At 44.3% G+C, this 23073-nt stretch overlaps 1 protein-coding gene across 1 annotated transcript in view; it reads right to left on the bottom strand.

The window, feature by feature from the left end:
* Positions 1 to 16260, bottom strand: part of ABHD2 (abhydrolase domain containing 2, acylglycerol lipase) — a 104367-nt gene extending 88107 nt beyond the window's left edge. Inside the window, exon 1 of the mRNA XM_068557472.1 lies at positions 16143 to 16260. The gene's annotated coding sequence lies outside the window, so the exon portion shown is untranslated. The remainder of the gene's footprint in view (positions 1 to 16142) is intronic.
* Between the last annotated feature and the right edge of the window lie 6813 nt (positions 16261 to 23073).

Raw genomic sequence — 23073 nt, 5'->3', positions numbered from 1 at the left:
ACAGATTTCCCTCAGAGCCCTCAAGAACCTGGCTGACACTCAGAACCTTGCCGACCCCTGATTTTAGACGTCTAGCCTCCAGAACTCTCACAGAATAAGCCCAAATGACCTCTCGTGACTCATCTGTTCCATACCCCTGTTCTTCAGAGGCTGAAGAGACCCTCTGCCACATTCTTTTGGAAGTTATCCAGACAAACTCCAACCAATACATACCAATAATCAGCTAACAACACGATACTCCCAGGCTACTTGTTAACACAAGGCAAATTGTATTCTGTGCACAAATGTTTACTAGCTTGGCCTCTTTGCCTCTGTGATTCAGCTGTCAGGACCATCCTTTCCTCTCCTGTTATAGGAAAGTGAGGGAGCCCAGAGACGGAGACATCACGGGCTGGGAGGGGAGGGCCCTCTTTCCCTTGCCACCCAAAGGACCTGACAAGTAAACTTCAATACATATGTGGGTCCCATTGCAAATACTCCTCAAGGAAAACCAAACCAAACTCCTAAAGGATTTCTCTCTTCCAATTCCAATCAGGTTGGAGAGGATTATGTTTAGGTTCAGGCCCTGGAGTGAGGTAACCCAGTGTCAAATCCTGGCCCCGCCAGTTCCGGTGTTTGTCTTTGGGCAAACTTCTTACCTCCTCTGGGCCTCCTTTGCAAACTGAAGGTATTAATACACAGAAAGTATTTTAAAACAATCCTTGACATACAGTAAGTGTCCCCCAAACATTAGCCATCCCATCCCCACCATTAAACTCTCCTCCATTTTGCCTAAGTAAACGCTAATCTGACAGAAATTACCGCAAAAGACACTCTTTCCCAGCTGACACAGAGGCCTCATCAGCAATGAAATAACTAGTGGATCCACTGCTTGGGCCTCCTCCAACAAGTTTAAAATTAATCCCAGGACACACTCTTGATTCTTCTAACGCGGAACCATGTTAGACTTAATAAATTGTTGGATAGTGAGTGTTCATCACCAAGGTCCATTAACAGTTCCAAGGTGTGTTCTTGTTTCTGTGCTGAACGGGGTCTGGCGGTGCACAGCCTGGACCCCCTCCTTCCGATACACACACCCTCTCTCCCGCCAAGGGACCCCTCCTTTCCCGCAGAGAGACCGTTCCTTCATCTGCACCTCCTTCCTGCAGGTAAAACCACTCGTGTCTGGCCCGGCTCTCCTAGCAAACCTCTTCAATGCCCTGAAATAAAACCCTGCGCCAGCATAGTAAGCCTCAGGCAGGCTTCCTTCCTCAAGAAGGCCCTATGAGTAGTGTAGTAGACAAAAACCTCACATCATCCCAATCTGTCAGCCTTTTTGGTGGCAACTTAGATAGAAGTAATCAACCCGAAATGTAGGCAACATGACACCTTTGGGGAGAAAGCAGGGAGGAAAAGGGCCAGTTTCTCCCCCCCTTTATCTGCCATTTAACTAAAGAAATCAGGGCTATTGCACACACAGAAAAAAGTCACTTCACAGAAGGGGAGAAACAAGCCCAGAGCTGACTGCTAGGACAAAGCCCGGCCACCCCCTATGAGCTGTTTCTCTGCACTTGTTAAGTGCTCACTGCCACGGGGCTGGGACAGAGTCAGAGGCACGGTCAGAAGGTTCCGAGGTATGTCCTAGTCTACCCAGACCTGCGTACCCTTGATAACCTGGGCCGCTTTGGGCCCCACTCTGACCTCACAGTGAGATTTCGATTCCCTGGGTGAGCGCCTCCGCCAGCAGCTCACAGCACCGCCTCTCAGCACAGCCCGGCTGTACCAGTCCTGCGTGTCCTTCTCCCAGGGACGGTCCTGTTGGCTGAGTCTTCAGGGTAACTGGGTTTTGAAATTCCCCCTCTAACCGCCGCCACTACCTCAAGCCCCAAATGATGGAGAGCCCTGGCAACGACAGGGCCAAAACCCTGTTTTCCAGAGATGCCAAGAGACACTGATTGATTGATTAATTAATTTTTGAACATTAAGCATCAAGTACCCAGACCCTTTCCTTCAGGAGATCAAACCAGGGAGCAGCCCTGGGGGCCTGGGATCAGGTTATGACACTGGGATGTGGGTGGTGGCAGGGAGACTGAAAGCAAGATCTAGTCCCACGTCCCTTACAAATCAGGTCCTATGAGGTGAAGGGAATGTCCTAAGTCACACACAATTTGGTAAAGAGAAGAGAATTTACAGATAATTAAATATATTTAGGTTAACCTCACTCTCAGTTGCATTCAAAATTAAGAGCTTGAAATTGCCTTTTTGTGCAAACTCACTCATGTGATAATAGTTTTATTTAACCATATTCTTCTACAAAGTCATAAGGCCACACATTCATCCTGCTGAAATTTCAGAAAATGTCCTACAAGTTTCTAGTAAGAGGAAAGTTACCCTATGAGAGAAAATGTGAACCTCGTGTTTAAATATCAGGAATGGCTACTAACCCACAACTTTCACAAAACAAAGTCACTAAACTAAAAATAGCTGGAGACTGAGTCACCAGTTAAGCATGCACATTTAATTGGGCACTTTTACATGCATTTACTAAATTACTGAAAGGGAGCTAGCCTCTCTCATTAGCAAATAGTCTTGCTCAAAGAGTAGTACTTTCAAGTGGAGGACAATGGGTAAAAGCACTTAGTAAAATCACAAGCAAAATTGCTTTCTCTACCATCAAGAAACCATTCAATGCACACCTGAGAACAAACCAAAAATCCTAAGCCAAGTGTTTCCTCTATGGAGATCAGAGAATTTTCTAATAGTACAGGCATTTTAATGGAGAGATTTGTAATTCTAACATTGTATTAAAAAACATATACTGCAATTAGGGCTTCCCTGGTGGCGCAGTGGTTAAGAATCCGCCCGGCAATGCAGGGGACATGGGTTTGAGCCCTGGTCCGGGAAGATCCCACATGCCGCGGAGCAACTAAGCTCGTGCGCCACAACTACTGAGCCTGTGCTCTAGAGCCCGCGAGCCACAACTACTGAGCCTGCGAGCCAAAACTACTGAAGCCCGCACGCCTAGAGCCCGTGCAATGAGAAGCCTGAGCACCGCAGCAAAGAGTAGCCCTCGCTTGCTGCAACTACAGAAAGCCCACGTGCAGCAACAAAGACCCAATGTAGCCAAAAATGAATAAATAAATTTAAAAAACCATATACTGCAATTAAAATCTGTAATATCAAAAGAAAATCTCAGTTTGCCCGAACTCAACAAACCCAAGTGCCCAGTTTACTGGAATTTTTAAGAGATAGATACAGCTGAAGAGAAGACCATCTCCAGATTTATTCCACAGAAGAAACTTCTGGGGCATGTGCTGGAATCTCACCAGCAAACAAGCTTCCAGAAGGAGGAAACTGGGGATGGGGTGGGAGGCACGGCCCTTGGCTAAAAATCATTGACCCCATGGAACTCACTAAAACAGAGAAGAAAGTTTCACCCAGAGCTGCAACACAAAGCACTTACAGCTACCTTCGGTTAATGAGAAAATAAAAATAATCAGGAGTCCCCATTCCTGAGCATTCTGGGGTGTCCCAAGGGCCCCAGAGCCAGAACGGCGGACAGTGCCGTTGGAAGCTGTAATGGGAGCACTACCAAGGGCAGCCCTTTATAATCCCGACACTTGCCTTTCACTGCACAGGCAGCAAGAAGTAGATCTGTGAGGAGACCCGACCCACAGGTCAAGCCCCTCGCCCCTCCCCTAGGGAGAGACGCTCCTGACCACTCGCAAGGCCAGGGGCAGGGCTGAGCTCCTCCACCCCCGGCCTCTCTCAGTTCTGGGCTCTCTGATGATGAATTTTGCCAGTAGTGAGAACAGTAGCTCCCCTCAGGGCTCGGTCTAGAAAGCAGGAAAGGTTCTGGGCTTCCTGTCCTTCCGAGACTGAGAGAAGGTTCTAGGGGCAAGGGTATGCAGCGCGCATGGCATTTTGAGGCATGCCTTATTTACTTCTGTTTTATATACCTCGGGCACTGTGACTAGAAACAGGATCTCCCGCTAGCTTGGAGCGGCAAGGTTAAAGGTCACATGGATTCCACCGTGACCAGTGCCCAAGTCCTAGAAGACGAACTCGACCAGCTAAATACAGATACATATGAAGGACTGATTCACACTCACACCCTCAGGCTAAAAATGAAGGACAGGATATTAATGCGAGATAGTCACCCTTCTGGGGCCGAACAAGCCAGCCCCACTACTGGGCCTCCAGGGAGCCCCTACCCAGCCTCTGCCATCAGTCCTGCCGATTCTGAGAGCTAGACAGAGCCTCGTCCCCAACTTCTAGGTCACAACCCAAGTGGAAGGACCCAGACAGGCTGGATTCTGGATGTCAGAAGAGGGACGGAATCCCATTTGTGTTTCCATACAACTTGCTTCCAATGGTATCTGGAATTATTCTCCCCTCTGAGTATGCTGTGCTGTGTAGCTCTGGGCATATCACTTGCCCTCTCTGGGGATTTTGAAACTTACCCTAAGGGCCTGTGTGCTATAACCAAATGACAAAGATTATATTTTTTTCTTCCAGTTTTATTGAGATGTATTTGACATACAGCACTGTATAAGTTTAAGGTGTACAGCCTAATGATTTGATTTACATCATGAAATGATTATCACATAAGTTTAGTGAACATCCATCACCTCATATAGATACAAAATTAAAGAAATAGAAAAAAAAATCTTTTTCCTTGTGATGAGAACTCAGGATTTACTCTCTTAACACCTTTCATAAATAACAGACAGCAGTGTTCATTATATTTATCATGTTGTACATTACATCCCTAGTACTTTTTTATCCTATAACGAAGTTTGTACCTTTTGCCCACCTTCATCCAATTTCCCCTCCTCCCACCCCCTGCCTCTGGTAACTACAAATCTGATCTCTTTTTCTAAGTTTGTTTGTTCATTCGTTTTTGAAGTAAAATTGACCTACAACACTATGTTAGTTCCTGTTACACAACACAGTGATTCAATATTTCTATACTTTTCAAAATGATCACCATAAGTCTAGTTACACTATGTCACCATACAAGGATATTACATAGTTATTGACTATATTCCCCACGTTGTACATTTCATACTGGTGACTCATTTATTTTGCAACTGGAAGTTTGTACTCTTATTTAATCTCCCTCTCCTATTTTTTCCACCCTCTAGCAACCACATGTTTGTTCTCTGTATCTAACTCTGTTTCTGTTTTGTTATGTTTGTTCATTTTTGTTATGTTTTGTATTTTTTGATTCCACAAATAAGTGAAATCATACAGTATTTGTCTTTGTCTGACTTATTTCACTCAGCATAATACCCCCTGGATCCATCCATGCTGTTGCAAATGGCAAGATTTCATTCTTTATTATGGCTGAGTAATATTCCATACTATATATAGTATATATATACTACATCTTCTTTATCCATTCATCTCTGGGTGGGCACTTAGGTTGCTTCCGTATCTTGGCAGTTGTAAATAGTGCTGCAATGAACATAGGGGTGTATTTATCTTTTCTAATCAGTGTTTTTGTTTTCCTCGGATATATACCCAGGAATGGAACTGCTGGATTACATGGTAGTTCTATTCATAATTTTATAATAATGAGGAACCTCCACACTGTTCTCCATAGTGGCTGTACCAATTTACATTCCCACCAACAGTGCACGAGGGCTCCCTTTTCTCCACACCTTCTCCAGCATTTGTTATGTGTTCTCTTTTTGATCATAGCCATTCTGACAGGTGTGAGGTGGTAGCTCATTGTCATTGTGATTTGCATTTCTCTGATGATAAGCAATGTTGAGCGTCTTTTCATGTGCCTGTTGGCCATCTGTAGGTCTTCTTTGGAAAAAATGTCTATTCAGGGCCTCTGTCCATTTTTTAATCAGGTTCAAATGACAAAGGTTTTAGAGTCAGAGGACTTGTGTTTGAGCTTAGGTTGTGCCAAGTGACATTGGATGAACTACCTAAATTTTGTGAAAGTTTCCTTTTTTTCTATAAAACGGGGGAGGGGAGGTTACCTTACAGACCATTGAGGGAAAGAAGCTGATGAAATTTTGTAGGTTAAAAAAAAACGCTTTATAATTATAAAATACCCATATGCTCAAGATGAGGTTTGCAAAATGCTTTGAGCTTTTTAGAGGAAAACTGCCTTATTACATATTTCAAGATTATAAAAATGTCAGTTTTAAAGAAACAGCTAGGCAATTTTCAACACATGAAGAACATGGGAATTGGTCCCCAGGCAGTCTTGAGCTTGACTTCATCAGACCCTTCTACTGAGGACACTGAAAATCTAGAAAAATAAAAATTCAAAGGCTCTGAGATGGAAAGGGCAGCCCTCTGGGTTGATATATTTTGGGGTCTTAACTAAATAGATAGCTTTTCCAAGTAAAGAGACAGAAGTAGGTTCACACCCTCGAAAGTTCTTGTCTCCTGGTCCATCCAGCGCAAACATCCCACTGCTGTTCTGGGCCTTTCTCCCTGTCCTCCCACTTTGGAAGCGAGCTTTCTCAGCTTACTTTAGAGCCTGAGGGCAAGTCCCCACCGTTACTCCTAGTTTCCCAGCAGCCTTCCTCCTTTGGTTTTTGCCTAAATTTTGCCTGTATCAGGCAGGCATTTTCTCTGAGTCCATCTCCACCTCTGCTCAAGGCAGGTGAGCCTTGTATGGAGCAGAGACTCAGCCACGAGCTCACTGTACAGGAGGTCTTCCTCTGCCAGGCTTTCCCCACGCGTATGTGATGCCAATCATGTTTCCTGGGAGGCAAGGAACTAGCCATCAAGGAAGATTTCCTTGGAAAGGAAGGAAATGCTTCTCCATCGTCGGGGAAGTGATCCCATTTCCCCCAAATTGATTTACCTGTATAAGTTGGAGCACCCTCATGGATAAAGCAGTCGTTTGTAAAAGAGGAGGATAGACCTCCCCCCGCAAAAAAGTGTGTCAATACCACTGGGGGAGATATTTGCAAAACTACATCCTGCTTCTGACATTCCAACCTGCTCCCCACGGGTACCAAAGACACCAGCTTCATTCTAAGCTCTGTGGGGACTATGAAAGAAGTATAATACATGGCATCCAGGAAATAATTAGCAAACAGTGCAAATCCATGTATAATTAAGAATGAAATCCTGAAGTTCCAACTATAAATACTAGAGGAATTCAAACAAAGGAGGCAGAAAGAAGAAGGAGATGGGCTCAGATAGCTGGAGAACCATGGGAAGGGATGGAACAGAAGAAGAGAAAAAGGAGGGGTGGGTGCAGACCTCAAGCTAGCCTCACAGGCCAGCCAAGGCCTGAGGATGCAGGGCAGCCAGGAGAGTGGCAGGCAGGGCAAGAGGGACGGGTTTGGGAGCAGTGGGAGTGAGTCACTGTGGAAGAAGCTTCAGGGTTTTTACTTCCAGGGGGAATTCCAGACATCAGCCGGGAAGGTGGCACCTTGGTAGAGCCTACTGTGCTGGCCCAATGGGGGACTGATGTGCCTCGGTAAGTGTGAGAAGGCTTTGTTTGGCTGTGTGTAACCTGACCCATGGGATGTTGGACAAACACTGGCATTCACCACGTGAACATCACCCCAAGCCGCCATGACAGCTAAGTAGTTTTCATACAATCTGCTCATCTATACAGGAGTCTTCATTTGAGGGCCATCCCCTCCAGGCCCTAAAAATCATCCTGTTTCCTCACTTCACATTTTGCAAATACTCTTTCACAACTAGAAAATCAGCAAGCCTCATTCCCACATGATGATTCATATCCCTTTGATCTCTGTTGGGGATTCCGGTCTACGCTCTGCTAATTCAATCCTCAGTGTCAAATTGTATACTAGTTTAAATTTAGGGTGTGGAGCATGGGTGGGCACTCTGTAAATATTTATTGATTGACTGAGCCTGTGGGAAAGGCCTAACGCATCACCATTCTGATCCCTTGAGCAGAATTTTCTCATGAGGAAATTATTACATTAGGCTGAGAGGTAGGGGCCATTATGAGTAACTGCCATACTACCGTAGGTCAAGAGAAGAAGCTCAGTGTGACCTGGGCTGTCAGTAGCTTTTGGATATTTCAAAGAACATTTTGAAGTTCAGGCAAATAATTATCCACCGAAGTGAAAGTTTTCCACTTTTCATCACTCAGAGAAGCTCACGTCCAATGCCATATTTCTTTTTACCTTTTCCCCTGTTTATCTAAAGTTTCAAAGAGTTATAAATCTACTTCAGAAACTGCTCACCAATAAAGAAAGAAAGAGAATTCAAAGCAAAAACAGGCTGTTCTATGTGGCAGAAGGAAGGAAAAATGCCCAAAGAGAAGGTAGGCAGAAAACTATCCATTGACTGTTGGCATTCAGATAAATACTGAAATACCATTAGAAGACTCACGATTTGTGCTTTTCACTCCAAAACATCCAATGCAACAAAGTTGTCTATGGCATTTTCCAACTGATGTGAGCTTATCTGATCCAGAAAATATAAATTTGAGTACAGTTAATCCTAAGGTTAACCTAGATTGAGAGGTTAGTGGAAATTAAAAAATAGGGATCCTTTTTAATATCTAAGAAAAATGGAAAAATCCTTCCTTAAATATCTGTGGTATCTGAAACAGGTTTATGTAAATAGGTCAGAACAAGTCTTGTTACAAAGATTTCTATCTCATTGAGATGCTTCCTGTGGGTGTACACGGATGGCGGGGTAGTAAGGCCACTCACAGTAGGGTGACAGGCTTTGGGGACAGATAGATCTGGCCTGAATCACAACTCTACCACTTACTGGTTGTATGATTTTGTGCAAATTTCTTAACCTCTTTGCACCTCAGTTTCCTTACCCATTAAAATGGGGATGATAAAGAGTGTCCTATTATTAAAATGAAAATTTTAAATGCAAACACAATACTTGGCAATGGTGTGTCCACCAGACACAGCAGAAGAGGGGCTCACTTTATCCAACAGGGCTAGAGGGTCCTAAGGCAGAGACCAAAGTCTGTGTCTTCAAGCCCGGTGAGTCCAGGTCCTGGACTTGCCTATGAGCGATCACTACCAACCCCAATTTAACCATCTTCTGCAGGTGACGAGTAGATCACGGATGTACTTCAAGTTCCTGTATCCATTCCAGACCATTAGCTTATCTATCAGCTCCCCAGAGAAAATATTAAGTCTGTGAACTACAGGTTAGGGGTCAAAGACCCTCATCCTGGGAACCAGTAAGTGCTCTGTGGCTAATGCCAACTAACAGGTCACCATATTTTCAAAAGGAAGGAGCAGAACTAGACGAAAATAAAATTCCTATTTGTGTAGCTCTACAGTTTATCACAGGCTTGTGATTTAAATACATGACCTCAGTTAATCCTCAAACATGTCACGATGGCTTCCCTGGTGGTGCAGTGGTTAAGAATCCGCCTGCCAATGCAGGGAACATGGGTTCGAGCCCTGGTCTGGGAAGATCCCACATGTGACGGAGCAACTAAGCCCACGCGCCTAGAACCCGTGCTCTGCAACAAGAGAAGCCACCGCAATGAGAAGCCCACGCACCGCAACAAAGAGTAGCCCCCACTTGCCACAACTAGAGAAAGCCCGCACGCAGCAACGAAGACCCAACACAGCCAAAAGAAAAGAAAAAAAAAAAAAAAAAGTCACAAAGTGCATTGGTGTTGACATGGAAACCAATCTGTAATTTACTGTTTACAAAGTGTGTCCTTAGACATTACCTCATTTGGTACTTATGACAGTTCTGTGTGTTATTATTAATGTCAGGGAGGAGTCTGAGGTCTGGAGACCCACCCTGGGCCAGGCCCAGAAAAGGCTCTAGGAATACAGAGAAACAAGGCACCTGTCACAGAGCTGGATGGATCCTGATCCCTTTGCCCCACTGACAGATGCTCTGCAAGTCCTCTCCCATCCAGAGAGAGCCTTAAAGAAATTTGCATTCCTCTCATAAACTCTTTGGTGGCAAAGTCAAGATTTCTCTTGCAATTTCAGTGTAACATCCAGCTTTCTACGGGGAGTCAATAAATAGACTGATGGGTGATATTAATGATAGACGGAGGGAAATGGTCTGTATTTTCTAAATTGGGAAAAATATCCTTGGCTATAATCTCCTTGGCATTTTCTATCATCTTACTATTTAGAAGGGCACATTTTTCAATGTCACTGACAAGAGTGAGTGAGCACTTTATTTACCTGATCGGAATAGAGAAGGGAATTGTAGCCAGGGTATATGGAATCTGAGAAGCTATAGTCTATGGTGTGAATACATTCCAGGCCACACAGGGCGCTAGCTGTGAGGGGCTGGGAGCTCAGCAAACATTCATGGAAAACCACTTCTGGGCTAAGCATGGGCCAATGGTGGGGCAGAGGGTGTCCAGGCTTCAGGGGAGAGCCTGGATGGCAGAGGCCCAGCAGAGAGAGGGCTCAATAAATGTCTGTTGAAAGATTCCAGTGCAATCACATCATCCTGGGAATACTGTGCTTCCCTCAATTTTTCAAAAGCAGTAATGTCATAATTGGATACTTGAGAAAAGTTAATAGGATGCCAAACAATACATATGGAGATTTGCTAAAACGCATCATTCCATGTTAAGTGAACAAAGCAAGGAACAGAACAACAAGCACAATATGTGGTCAGTTATAGAAAAAAGAAAGATATAGGATAGAGATATACACACATTTGCTGGGATATGCATAAAATACCTCTGAAAGAATATATAAGATACTAGTAACATTCATTGTTTTGGGGGAGGTTTTTTTACTGTTTACTATGTCATAGCTTTTGACTCTTATACTGTGTGAGTGTATTACCTGTTCAAAAATAAATAAATAAATATGTCCACAGGGCAAATTACCCAATTTCTCCAAAAAACTGCAGGGAAAGAAAGAAAAGGAAATGGACTTATAGTTTAAAAGAGACATAAATGGCAGAGCCACCAACCACAGTGTGTGAACCTTATTTGAATCCTGATTCAAAAATATTAAACTGAAGAAATGTACTTCTGACATTTTTAGTTGCGGCATGTGGGATCTAGTTCCCCGACTAGGGATCGAACCTGGGCCCCCTGCATTGGGAGCGCAGAGTCTTAGCCACTAGACCACCAGGGAAGTCCCAAGACACATTTTAAAGAAAAGTGAGAAACAAAGCAACAGGCAACAACTGGGAGCCACAGAAGACCATGAGACCATGTTTAAACCAGTGTGGTTACACAAAACATAAGAGCAGCCATAGAAAATTCAAATGTGAAGACCCCCTAAATTCTCTTCTTAGAATAATCATCAGCAAAAGCTTAGCAAGGCCATGTGAGGCTCAGAGACCTTGGTCAAGTGATATGGAGAATGGGAAACACTCCTAAGGAGAGCAACAAATATCATATTCCCAAATGTTGTTTGGGAAAAATGCTTCACAGAGGCACAGGTGTGAGAGCTGGTTTTTCATGGGGTGAGAGAAAGGAAGGGGTGGGGCCCTTAACAAAGCTTTCCAGACAGGAAGTCCCATCATGAAGGGCAGGGTTCCTCTCTGATGCCCAAGGTCGAGAACAAACAGAGCCGGGGCTGGGGTGCAGGAGACAGGATTCGACGTGGTAGAGATGCTGAAAGGTGTATCAGGAAGGCTGGGAGCTTTCCCTGGAGACCAGAGAAAGCACAGCAAGCTTTCCCAGGCAATTTCAGCATGTTCTGCCCACAGGGCAGGTGAAGAGCCTGAGGGCCAGTGCTCCTCATTTTTTAATGTCCCCACTCTCCCTTCATAGGATGACCTTCAGGGGAGACCCTCCCCCTCACGCGGCCTCTTCTCAGGCTCAGAGCTGCAGGACAGAGAAGAAAAATATTTGCCCCCAAATAATCCACAAAATGCTTTAAGATCTCCATGTGAAGCTGTTGCCTAAATAAGACTGGTTCTTAGCAGCCTTAGAAACAGAATCGAATATCTAAAAAATGAGGCTGAAGCTCTTTCCATACTGTGAAGAAACACTAAGTGAAAGAAGGCAAGGTTCCAAATAGCATGTATCGTTTGCTACCATTTGTGTAAAAGGGAAAGATAATCATAATGGATTTGCTAAAAGATGTTAGAAAATATCTCAGCTGTGCCTGGAACACCTCTGGAGGATGAAGAAATCAGTAACACTGGTGCCTCTAAGGAATAAAACTAGGTGGTAGGAGTCTGGGGTGGACAGAGATGTATTTACTACTTCACTTTTGCGCCTTTCGAATATTTTCTTTCATCATGTAAATGCATTACCTATTAAAACAATTTTTAAAATTAAAAACACTGAAAATTTTAAAATGTAAAATAAAAACAAAATAGTCTTTCTGCAGCAAACCAAACACCCTTGTTAATCTGGACAGCTGTCTTCCTGGCACACACCAGATGCTCAGTTTGTTGAACTTAATGAAGCTCCACTCAAAGACAACAAAAGAAAATCAGAAACCAGGCAAACCCAAGGGTATCAGTGTTCCAATTCTCTAATAAGCTCTTTACCTGTCTGCTACTTAACTATTGCAAAAGATCGGAAAATGGGTCCTTGGGTCACAAGCCCTGCACCCAACTGGGCCCAGTGCGCAAGCTTCATGGGTAACAATAGGTCTGATGGCCTGTCCGCACCAGCCATTTTATAAATAGAAAATGTTTAATCCAAAAACATGATGCCTTGGAACCAAGACCACAAAAACAAACGTGCAGATATGAAAATGATCCTGAAGGGAGATAATGTCAGCACCTGCAGGGTATCAATGCAGAAATAGCAGCATGAGGGTTAAAAACAACACGCACCGGCCAAAAAGGTTGGAATGTGCAGAGCTGCTATAAAATCCTAATGCCAGAGCACATCAAGAGGCAGCCTGAACTCCCTGTGCTCTGTTCTAGGGACAGCGTAGCCCAAGATGAAACAGGAAGGCTTAAACACCCCTTGCTCCAGTCACCTATGCTCTTAAATTGGTCAAAGAGTACTCAAAACCCACACTGCAATGAAAACCGGAATACTGTAAGCAGTAGGTTAGAGCAGAAATTCTGCCACGTGAATTCCATTACATTGGAAGGCTCTCTCTCCTAGGGCTTTTCAAAGAGCCAGGTTTTAGGCAAAGAACAAGGCAGACTTCACCCCAGTCTTCCATAGGACCAAAGAAATTATTTCGTGCTCTGGACAGGAGCTTGGAACAAGGGCAGTGGGGAACCACTACACTCTTCGTGGGCCCTGCCAGAGATTCCCAGGAGGAAGGCGGAAGTGGAAGAAGTAAGGAATAACAGCAAATACGAAGCCCTTTCACCAAGACGTTATGAGAAAAGAGAACAAGAGAGAGAGAGAAAGGGGCCCTTATTAATACACAAAGAAACTAAAACAATTATTCTAAGATGGCTGAGTTCCAGAATGTCCTAAACAAAAAACCCAAACTCAGAATCAACTCTTAGGAAGGTGCCAATCAATAAATAGTGATCATCTTTGCTTCATTCTAGAAAACATGTAAAAACAGAGAAGGGAAAACCCAAAGTGACCGGATTCCTGCAAGAAATAAAGGTGACAGGTATCTTCTGATTAAAAGGGAATTGGATGGCAGACTGAGAGTAGATATTTATCAGAACCGTGAAGGTGATAAAGAGAATGAAGGTGAAAGTAGAAAAGAAAGGGAATTTCCCCAACTAGAACGAGAGGAAAAGACCGTTCTGCTGCAAGTCCCATCTGGTTTATTTCAAGCTCAAGAAAAGAACAGGAAAAATGCAGTAAAATTAGTGAGAGAGCTAGATTACCAGCAAGAATCAGTCATACACTTGTGTTCCTGCCAGGCAAGGCAGGCGTTGCTGGTGCTCTCCCTGCTCCAATGACTAAGTAACTTACTTCAATGCATTTGACACACGATCCCTGAACTTCCGAAAAGCACTTAATACAGTGGCTCATGAAATCTTAATCTAAAAATGTTCACCCATTTATAATCACGCTGCAGCACGCTGACAACTGGGAAATAGGGCCGAACAGAGGGAATAGATATTTGGAAGGATGCCGTGGAGATTGGTATCATCAGGGACTTGGTTTATCACTTTGAGGGATTTCCCCCCCACCCCCTTTTAAAGAGAATGAGATTTGGAGTCTAAGAAGAGTGTAATTACAATGAGAGGACTAACAGAAAATGAATTACCTGATTCAATAAAAGACAAAAATAAGAAATAAAATGCGATGTGACTTGGAAAACCCCACAGCCATATGTGCTAAATACAATGAAATCCGAATTAATGAACTGGGGGAGAGGAAGCAGGGGAAAAAATTAGCTCCTGATAGAAAATACTGGGTGGTAGGTATGAAGAAAAGCTGTATAAAAAGGCAACAGAAAATCGTATTTGGCAAATCTATAGTGCTTATTGTGTGCCAGGCACTGTTCTAAATGCCTCAGATAGAGTAATCCTCAAAACAACCTTCTAATCTAAGTACCATTATTATTCCTGTTTTATAGGTGAACAAACAGACGCACGGAGAGGTTAAGTAGCTTGCCCAAGGTTACAGCTAGTAAGAAGCAGGGCTAGGATTCAAATCCAGGCACTCTGGCCCCAAAATCTGTGCTCTTAACCTCTCTAGACTCCCCTAGAATTTCAACACAGAGAGCGAGATAAGTAGTCTAGGAGTGAAATACAAGTCATGCACTGGCTAGATCCAGGGTCAACAGATCATGGTTCTGTGATGACCAGTCAGTCCTGTGACCTCCCCAGGCCTTCGTTTCCTCACCTGTGCATTGAGAAGACGGATTAGACAAGCTCTATCTAAGGTGTCTTCAGCTCTAAAATGCCGCAAGTTCATGCGACAATCAGCAGTATATGGACAGGTCTGCTTTCTGACGGGTTATTCAAAGGTTAATTCATCCTAAAACAAGCAGCAAACTTGCTATTAAGGTTCTTCCTCTGCCTCCTGACCTTCAGAAGATTATTCCTCTTATTATATAATAATATATATAATTATATATTATATATATAATATGTATAATATATATATTACTCTAATAATAATAGATTATTCCTCTCTTATGCCTCTATTCAGGCAAATGACAGAGGGTAGTGAAAGGGGTACTGCATGGTTTTTCTTTTGGACTCTGCTTCGTGTGGTTGCAATGAAATGGCCCTCGAAAAGCTCTGGGCCAGATCACATTAACTCTGCCAAACCTACAGTCCCCCCGAAGCAACCTCTCAGGAGTCTGATCTTGGAGCCTGCCTTTGGATCTGGTTACTGGAATGCAGGTGAAACTGACACACTGGAGGTGAAGCAACCAAAGGAGAGGATCAGGAAGATTAAAAGACGCACGCAGCCCACAGTAGTTCAAATTAAGGAGTTTCATAATGGCTAAATAAACCTTATCTTCTTGGTATGGTCCGTTCTCTTTGCTAACACCCACTCTTGAGAGTTGAGACCACAAGTTCATTGTGGATGAATCCAACACCCACTTTCAAACTAATGAGCCCCCAGCAGCGTTCTTCTCAAGGTAGGCATTAAAGGTCAGAGTGCATCTGTGAATGGAGAAGGGCCTTACAGGTGGGTCATGCAGTCCTCCCTTCTAAGCATCCCTGGCAGGTGGCTGTCAACTGGTCTCTGCCTGGTCACTTCCAAGGTCGAGGTGTTGGCTGCCTCGCCTAGCAGGGCCTGCGCTGCTGGACAGTTCTCACTGTGGGGAAAGACCACGAAGCGCCTAGAACAGTGCCTGGCACGTGGGCGAGCTAAATAAGTGTGCCTCCAAGTGGGTCAAAAGCTGCGTCCGTACGACTTGAACCCATCATTCCTGGGTGCCCCCCTGGAGCCCAGAAACGCAGAGGCCCCTCGGATATTCGGGGTTGTAATCAGGTCCCTCGGCCCTCTCCTTGCAGGTGCCGATCCCGGATCTCCATCACCAAGGCTGGAAGAGCCCCTCCCAAGACCCCAGAGGTCCCAAGAGTGCGCACTGATGGAGGGATGGCCGGTAGGGAGGCCGCAGTCGGGGTTGTCCCCATCCTCGGTATCTGAGGCTGAAGGGGACAAAGGGCTTTCAGGAAGGCGTATCCCACCCGATGCGGTCCAGGCTGCCTCCCTCCCCGCCGGCCCTGGGGACCACCGCGGCGCCAGGTGACAGGCCCCCCGAGGACCCCGGGCGCTCAGGCTGCGGCGCGATGGGCCGAGCCACGACAGGGACCGCGGGGCTCAGGGGTTTGGCCCGACTGATCGGGGGCTCAATCGCGGCTTAGCGGAGCTCGCTCCGCCGTGGCTTTACCTGCGTGTGGTTGACTTCTGCGGCCCAGTTCGCCCCCAGTCGGGTTCCCAAAGCTCAACGGCTGCCGCCGGCGCTCATGGAAATGCAGCCGGAACCCCTGGCCAGTGCAGCTCCCGCCGCTACCGGCCCCGCCCAAGCAACTGCCGCCACGCCCCTGACGACCGCTTCTGCCACGCCCCTAACCACGGAAACCCGCCCGTTCATTGGGCCGCCCAGCCGCTGCTCTACTAGCCCCGTACTTCCATTGTACCCGGAGGGTAGCCCATTGGTCAACGGAGCTGCTCCTCAGAGCGGAGGAGGAGCCCTTAGCGAAGAGCTGCAAGACAATTGGTTATTTTTGACGTCTTTAGCCCATAGGCCGAGACACTATAGGATAAAGCCAGCCCGGAGGGGGCAGGGAAAAGAGAGGAGGGTTGCTAGGGGGGTCTTGTTTGATGTTGACTGAGGCGGGGTGCAAAGAGGGAGGCAATTGTGACCGCAAGCTGGGTTGGGCGATTGGGTAATGTCAGGCGTCGTCTGGGGTTGGGAGGAGGGAGGCCGACTGGTAGTTCAGCTGCCGGGTCTGATGGCTCCAGGCCGACAGGTGGACTAACCTGTAGTCCAGGACACCGGGGCAAAATTTGGGGTCGTGTCCCGGGAGAGAGGAGTCAGGTTAGTGAGTCAGTCGCCAAGCCTCAAGGAGAGGAAAGGATGAAGAGGCAGCGGCTTCTGGCCCCTTCCAGCTAGGAAAGGGTGATGGGGCCGTGCCAGGCAGTGTGGACCTCAGTTATCGTCCCACTGTTCTTTCAGCCCTTAAGATGACCTTCGCCCAGTTGGAGGCAGCCTGGAAGAATGTAGCCTTTGGAATCATATCTAGAATTGAACTCCCTGTTGGCATGTACAGGTTGTACGGTCTTGAGCAAGTCACTTAACCTTTCTGCATGCATCCTGATTTTTTTCATTTGGCAACTGGGAGTAACAATAGTAGTTGATGAGAAGATTAAATAACTCCGGTAAATGCTAAGAGTGCCTGGCACTCAGTAGGCATTCATTCAAGACTAGTTCCCCACCCACTTACACATTGGTTTATGGAATTAGGTCCAGTTCTAAAATTCTGAGTCTGAAACTGCTTTTGCAATGGCATGTGCTTTTGCCACGAATAGAACACTTGACTGTCTTGAAAGGCAACCGCTCTAGGACAGACAGGGCCACCCTACCAAGAGCAGGGGTTGAGATGAGAGTAGCCATTTAGCCAGAGAAGGGAAGTGGTATTTGTATCAATGTTAAATTTTTTCCAACACGTTTCAGGATTATGACAAGAAAAAATGGAGCTTCCTTTTTCCTGTTCACCCATCCAGGTGTCCAATGGCTCATGTTTCATCCCTTTGAAGGCTGATCAGCACTGGACCAAAAACCACTGCATAAAAATCTATCTGTCAGGAACTCCTGAAGCCCATTGCCCATACTGAAGGTGTGGAAGTCCTAGAATGTGAACAGAAATAGACTCTCAAGCCCGAATTTAGCCCCGGATCCTTTGGATCTGCCTTTGAGAGAACCCACACCCGTGGTGTTCTAGGGTGAAGGAGGAGAAAGAATCCTTTGCCATTTCTGTATTTTTGTCATTCCGTTGTCAAAAAAATTTTTTTTACCTCAGCATTTATTTATTCCTCTATATTCTCTTCTATTTTGGGAAAGAAAAACCCAAAGGATTTTAGTGAGGGACGCCCATAGTTCCAACTCTTTGTGTTAAAACAGTTTGGGCTTCCAGAAAAAAGCTTTAGATCTGTGGCCAGTTGGATGTGTCTGTGTGCACGTGTGTGTTCATGCACTTGGTTCTGCTCCACAGTTTTCCAGTTGTTGTGTCTTTAAATAGTACTGCTTGGTGGCCATACATACGTCTGCACGCGTGCTGGGGAAACAGGTTTGCTCCTGCTTGTGTTTGCTGAAGGAGACTGAGATGTCTTGTTAGGCCTTGAAAAGCATGAAGTGGCTCCTGATATCCGGGAAGATTTCTCCAGCTTGATTCAGAGCCACAGAAAGCAGCTGTTGGGAGTAGATTGCAGATGGACTTATCATTGTGCAAATGGATTTTTCCACCCATGTCAGGAACACAGGTTCAGCCAAGAGTTCCAGAAAGGGATGTCCATCCAATTCGGGAATTCTAAAGCACAATTGTGTCACCGAGGCTCAAAGAGAGGTGCAGAATGAGGCCAGGCAGAGGAGAAAGGGGGAAAGGACACGTGCATCTTCTCCTTTGCAGCTCTGGCTGGTTTAAGTAACCATTACCATTTGCAACACATAGAACTGTTTCCTTATTGGTCTCTGGTTTCTGTTTCCTCTCCTCTGCTTTGGCTCTTGCCATATTCTGTTGAATCATACTATTTCCCTCTATAAAGAGTTTCTGTGGGAGGCCGTTTAGGAGACAGAATGGACTCAAGCTTAGTAGCCTGTTGGGATTGAGGATTTGGTGAGGCTTGGCTTGGGATAACCAGTGGTTAGGACGTGGCTATGAAGTACACTTCTGAAAGCATGAGAGTGCCTTGTTATAAAGGGAACAAGGGAGAGGGTGTGCACCCACTCACATTCTGGAATGACTAAAGCTCCATCAATTTACCTAAGTAGAAGTGGCTCTAAACTCACCTGGGGCCTCTCAGCAGGATTTGCGAAAGTCCTGGAGGTCCTCAGAGAGATAGCGAGCAGTGGAGGTCAGAGAAGGTAGTGAGCTCTATTTATTCTTTTCTAGCAAAATCAGTGATTCACTCAGCCTGTCATTTTCATTATTCTGTATCCTTAGTGAATGACTGAGAGCAATGGGCTTTGGCCCCTCTGCTGCTGGGGCTTGAATCCTGACTCCGCCTCTCCCAGCCTTGTGACCTTGGGCAAGTACTGCACCTCTCCATGCCCACTTTTTTCCATAAAATTCAGATGACAGTATTTGTGCTTCCCTCATGGGGTGCTGTGAGGAGCAAATGAGTTAATAGATGTAAAGTGCATCAAACAGTGCCTGCCACATATCTAGCTCTTAATAAATGTTTGCCCTAGTTATTGTAGGAACCCATTTAAGAATCTCTCTCTAGGGACTTACCTGGTGGTCCAGTGGTTAAGACTCTGCACTTCCAATGCTAGGGGGTGCGGGTTCGATCCCTGGTCGGGGAACTAAGATCCCACATGCCTTGTGGGAAGGCCAAAAAAAAAAAAAGAAATATAAAAAAATTTTTTTCTCTAAGTGCTACCTCATTTTTTAAGTTCTGTCCCTCAGAAGTAGTGGTCACAGGACTCAGGATTTGGTTTTATGTAGACTTTATTTTTAAAAATAGTTTTAGATTCACAGTAAAATTGGGCAGCAAGTGCAGAAAATTCTCATTTACCCATTGCCCCAATGCATGCAGGATTTTTTTTACTGGTTATATCTACCACCTAGTGAGAGAAGATTTTCCTTCAGAATACCCTTACCAGAGAGGGTTCAGAGGACTGAGTTAAGGTTTTTTTTCATATTCTTTTCCATTATGGTTTATTACAGGATATTGAATATAGTTCCCTGTGCTCTACAATAGGAACTTGTTGTTTATTCATTCTATATATAATAGTTTGCATCTGCTAATCCCAAACTCCCAATCCATCCCTCCCCTCCTCCCCCTCCCCCTTAGCAACCACGAGTCTATTCTCTATGTCTGTGAGTCTGTTTCTGTTTTGTAGATAGGTTCATTTGTGTCATATTTTAGATTCCACATATAGGTGATATCATGGTATTTGTCTTTCTCTTTCTGACTTACTTTACTTAGTATGATAATCTCTAGGTCCATCCATGTTGCTGCAAATGGCATTATTTCATTTTTTTGTGGCTGATTAATATTCCATTGTATATATGTACCACATCTTTATCCATTCATCTGTCCTTGGACATTTAGTTTGTTTCCATGTCTTGGCTATTGTGAATAGTGCTGCTATGAACATAGGGCTGCATGTATCTTTTCAAATTATAGTTTTGTCCAGATATATGCCCAGGAGTGGGATTGCTGGATCATATGGCAACTCTATTTTTATTTTTTTGAGGAAACTCCATGTTTTCCATAGTGGCTGCACCAATTTACATTCCCACCATAAGTTAAGGTTTTTGAGACCAGACCTCGTCAGCATAATCACTCTGAGGGAAATGGGAAGTCTGTGGCTGAGAGAATAGTGATAAAAGCTGCAACCTGAGTGTTCATGAGATTCCCCTCAAGGCCTGAGATAGTTTAGGCTCTGAGGACTCCAAAACTGTCACTTTACTGTCACACCCAGTGCTGCCTGTCTGTAAAGTCTAGGCAGTGAGCTCAGAATGCCCCAGGACCAGGCCTCCTGGCTAGCTTCTGATTGATAATAGAGATGAAGTTTGTTTAGAAGTTCTAAGTGCCAGCATGCAGTAGTTCCACAGAACTAACTATGGTGAAATTCAAGGGTTTAGCCTCTTTTGTTATTAGGAAAGCTTCCTTCTGGCTAGTCAAACAGTGCTGAACAATAACCTTGTCTGTGATTCGGGGTGCTTCCTTAAACCTACATGTGAAGTTGTCTATAGTAAAATCATAGGGTGGCTTTATGCCCAGGACAGTCGTGGTTTATGCCTACTGCCCTGGCAAAATTTGAATAGTGTCCCCAAAATTTGAAAGAGTGTCTTTCACTCTCAAATGGTCTCAGTTTGAAAGATAAATTGGGTGGTAACTTTTACACTTACATACATAGGACCCAGGACTGAAAATTCTCATGTAACACACACACACACACACACACACACACACACACAAAGCTGTTGGAGCCCTATAATGTCTGCAGAGTGTCAGACAGGTGGTTGGCTAAAGATGACTTCTTAGTCACCATGCATTCCTTTTCTTGACGTCATCCTTAATTACAGTAATAAAAATTGAGTTGTTCATGCTGTTAACTCAAGAGGAATCAGTAAAACTTGTGCATTAAGTAAGTGCTTTACAGTCCTTTCCTGCATAATTTCATGTTCTTGAGCTATTTTTAAGCTGTTTACATCCTACCAGAGATCCCTATATTGTTTTACCACATATTTGAGTTAACAAGAAAGTAAATATTTTTACCAAGCAAGACATTTAGTATTAGAGAGAGAGAACCAGGAAGCGAAGTCCCATCCCTATATAGAGCAAGGGGAAATACTTGAAGAGATGACTAAAAAGGACTGAGCAGTAAGCAATAAAGTGTAATCAACATGAACAGTTATTCCGAGGAGGGAACAATTTCTTCTGATTTCAATTCTTAGAGATTTGAACTGGCCCTTGAAGGTCTATGGGCTGAAGTCAGGCTCGGGTGGCATGACATTCCAGTTGGGGGAGGACAACAGGGACAGAGGCCTCTAAGTGGAAGAATACAAGTTGATTTGTCCAGAGAAGAGTCCAAGTGGAGAATCAATAGGCGAGAAGATGAAAAGATAGAGTGGGCCCATGACAGAGGCCAGTTAATATTTCATCTAAGTTGATGGCTTCCTCTTAGCTGCCTGAGGATTTGGCTATCCTAGCTCAGTGCATGGCATGCTCCGGGCATCCTAAGCTCCAGGCACCTGCATGTCACCTTCATCATTTTGACCCTATCTCTTTACTACCTGCTTATTATTTACTTAATAGTTTTATTAAATTCATTCATTTTTTATATTAAATACCTTCTTCTGTATCATCCTAAATCAGTGGTTCTCAACTGGGGGCAGTTTCACCCACCAAGGGACATTTGGCAATGTCTGGAGACATTTTTTGGTTGTCAGAACTGAAGGGAGTGGTGTTGGTATCTGGTGGGTAGAGGCCAAGGATGCTGCTAAACAGAACAGCTCCCACAGTGAAGAATTATTTGGCCCAAAAGGTCAGTAGTGCTGAGGTTGAGAATCCCTGTGGACCTAAGTAATAACATCTATGATATAGCAAGCTTGGTGTGCTGGTTATAGTAATTCTACTCTACATTAAAATAATTTCATAACTATTAAATTTTAAAATGATCTTCCACGTGCTACTTGATCCAAACAGATATTTGTACACCCATGTTCATAGCAACATTATTCACAATAGCCAAAAGGTGGCAACAACCCAAATATTCATTGATGGATGAATGGATAGACAAAGTGTGGTATATACATACTATAGAATACTATCCAACCTTTAAGATGAAGGAAATTCTAACACATGCCACAACATGGATGAACATTGAAGACGTTATGCTAAGTGAAATAAGCCAGTCACAAAGGGACAAATATTGTATGATTCCACTTATATGAAGAGCCTAGAAAAGTCAAATTCATAGAGACAGAAAGAATCATGGTTACAAGGGACCACGGGAAGGAGGTAATGGGGAGTTATTATTTAATGGGTACAGAGTTTCTGTTTGGCAGGATGAAAAAGTTCTGGAGATGGATGGTGGTGATGGTTGTACAAAAATGTGAATGTGCATAATACCACTGAATTGTACATTTAAAAATGGTTGAGAAGCATGAAAGTTTTTGATTTTGAAGTCCAATTTATTTATTTTTGCTTGTGCTTTTGGTATCATATTTAAGAAGACTTTACCTAGCCCAAGATCCATGAAGATTTACTTGTATACTTTCTTCTAAGAGTTTTATAGTTTTAGCTCTTACATTTAGGTCTATAATCTATTTTGAGTTAATTTTTGTGTACGATGTGAGGAAGATGCCCAACTTCATTCTTTTGCATGTGAATATCCAGTTGTCCCACACCATTTGTTGAAAAAACTATACTTTTCACCCTGAATGTCACCCTTGCTCGTCAAAAATCAATTAACCAGAAATGTATAGGTTTATTTCTGGACTCTCAAATCTATTTCATTGATCTATATGTCTATCATTATGCCAATATTACACAATGATTACTGAAGTTTTGTAGTAAGTTTTGAAATTGTTAAGTGTGAGTCCTACAAATTTGCTCTCCTTTTTCAAGGTTGTTTTGGCTATTCT

Source organism: Eschrichtius robustus, chromosome 1 (assembly GCF_028021215.1).
Source record: "Eschrichtius robustus isolate mEscRob2 chromosome 1, mEscRob2.pri, whole genome shotgun sequence".
Classification (NCBI taxonomy): domain Eukaryota; kingdom Metazoa; phylum Chordata; class Mammalia; order Artiodactyla; family Eschrichtiidae; genus Eschrichtius; species Eschrichtius robustus.
This window is presented reverse-complemented; position numbering and strand designations above follow the sequence as displayed.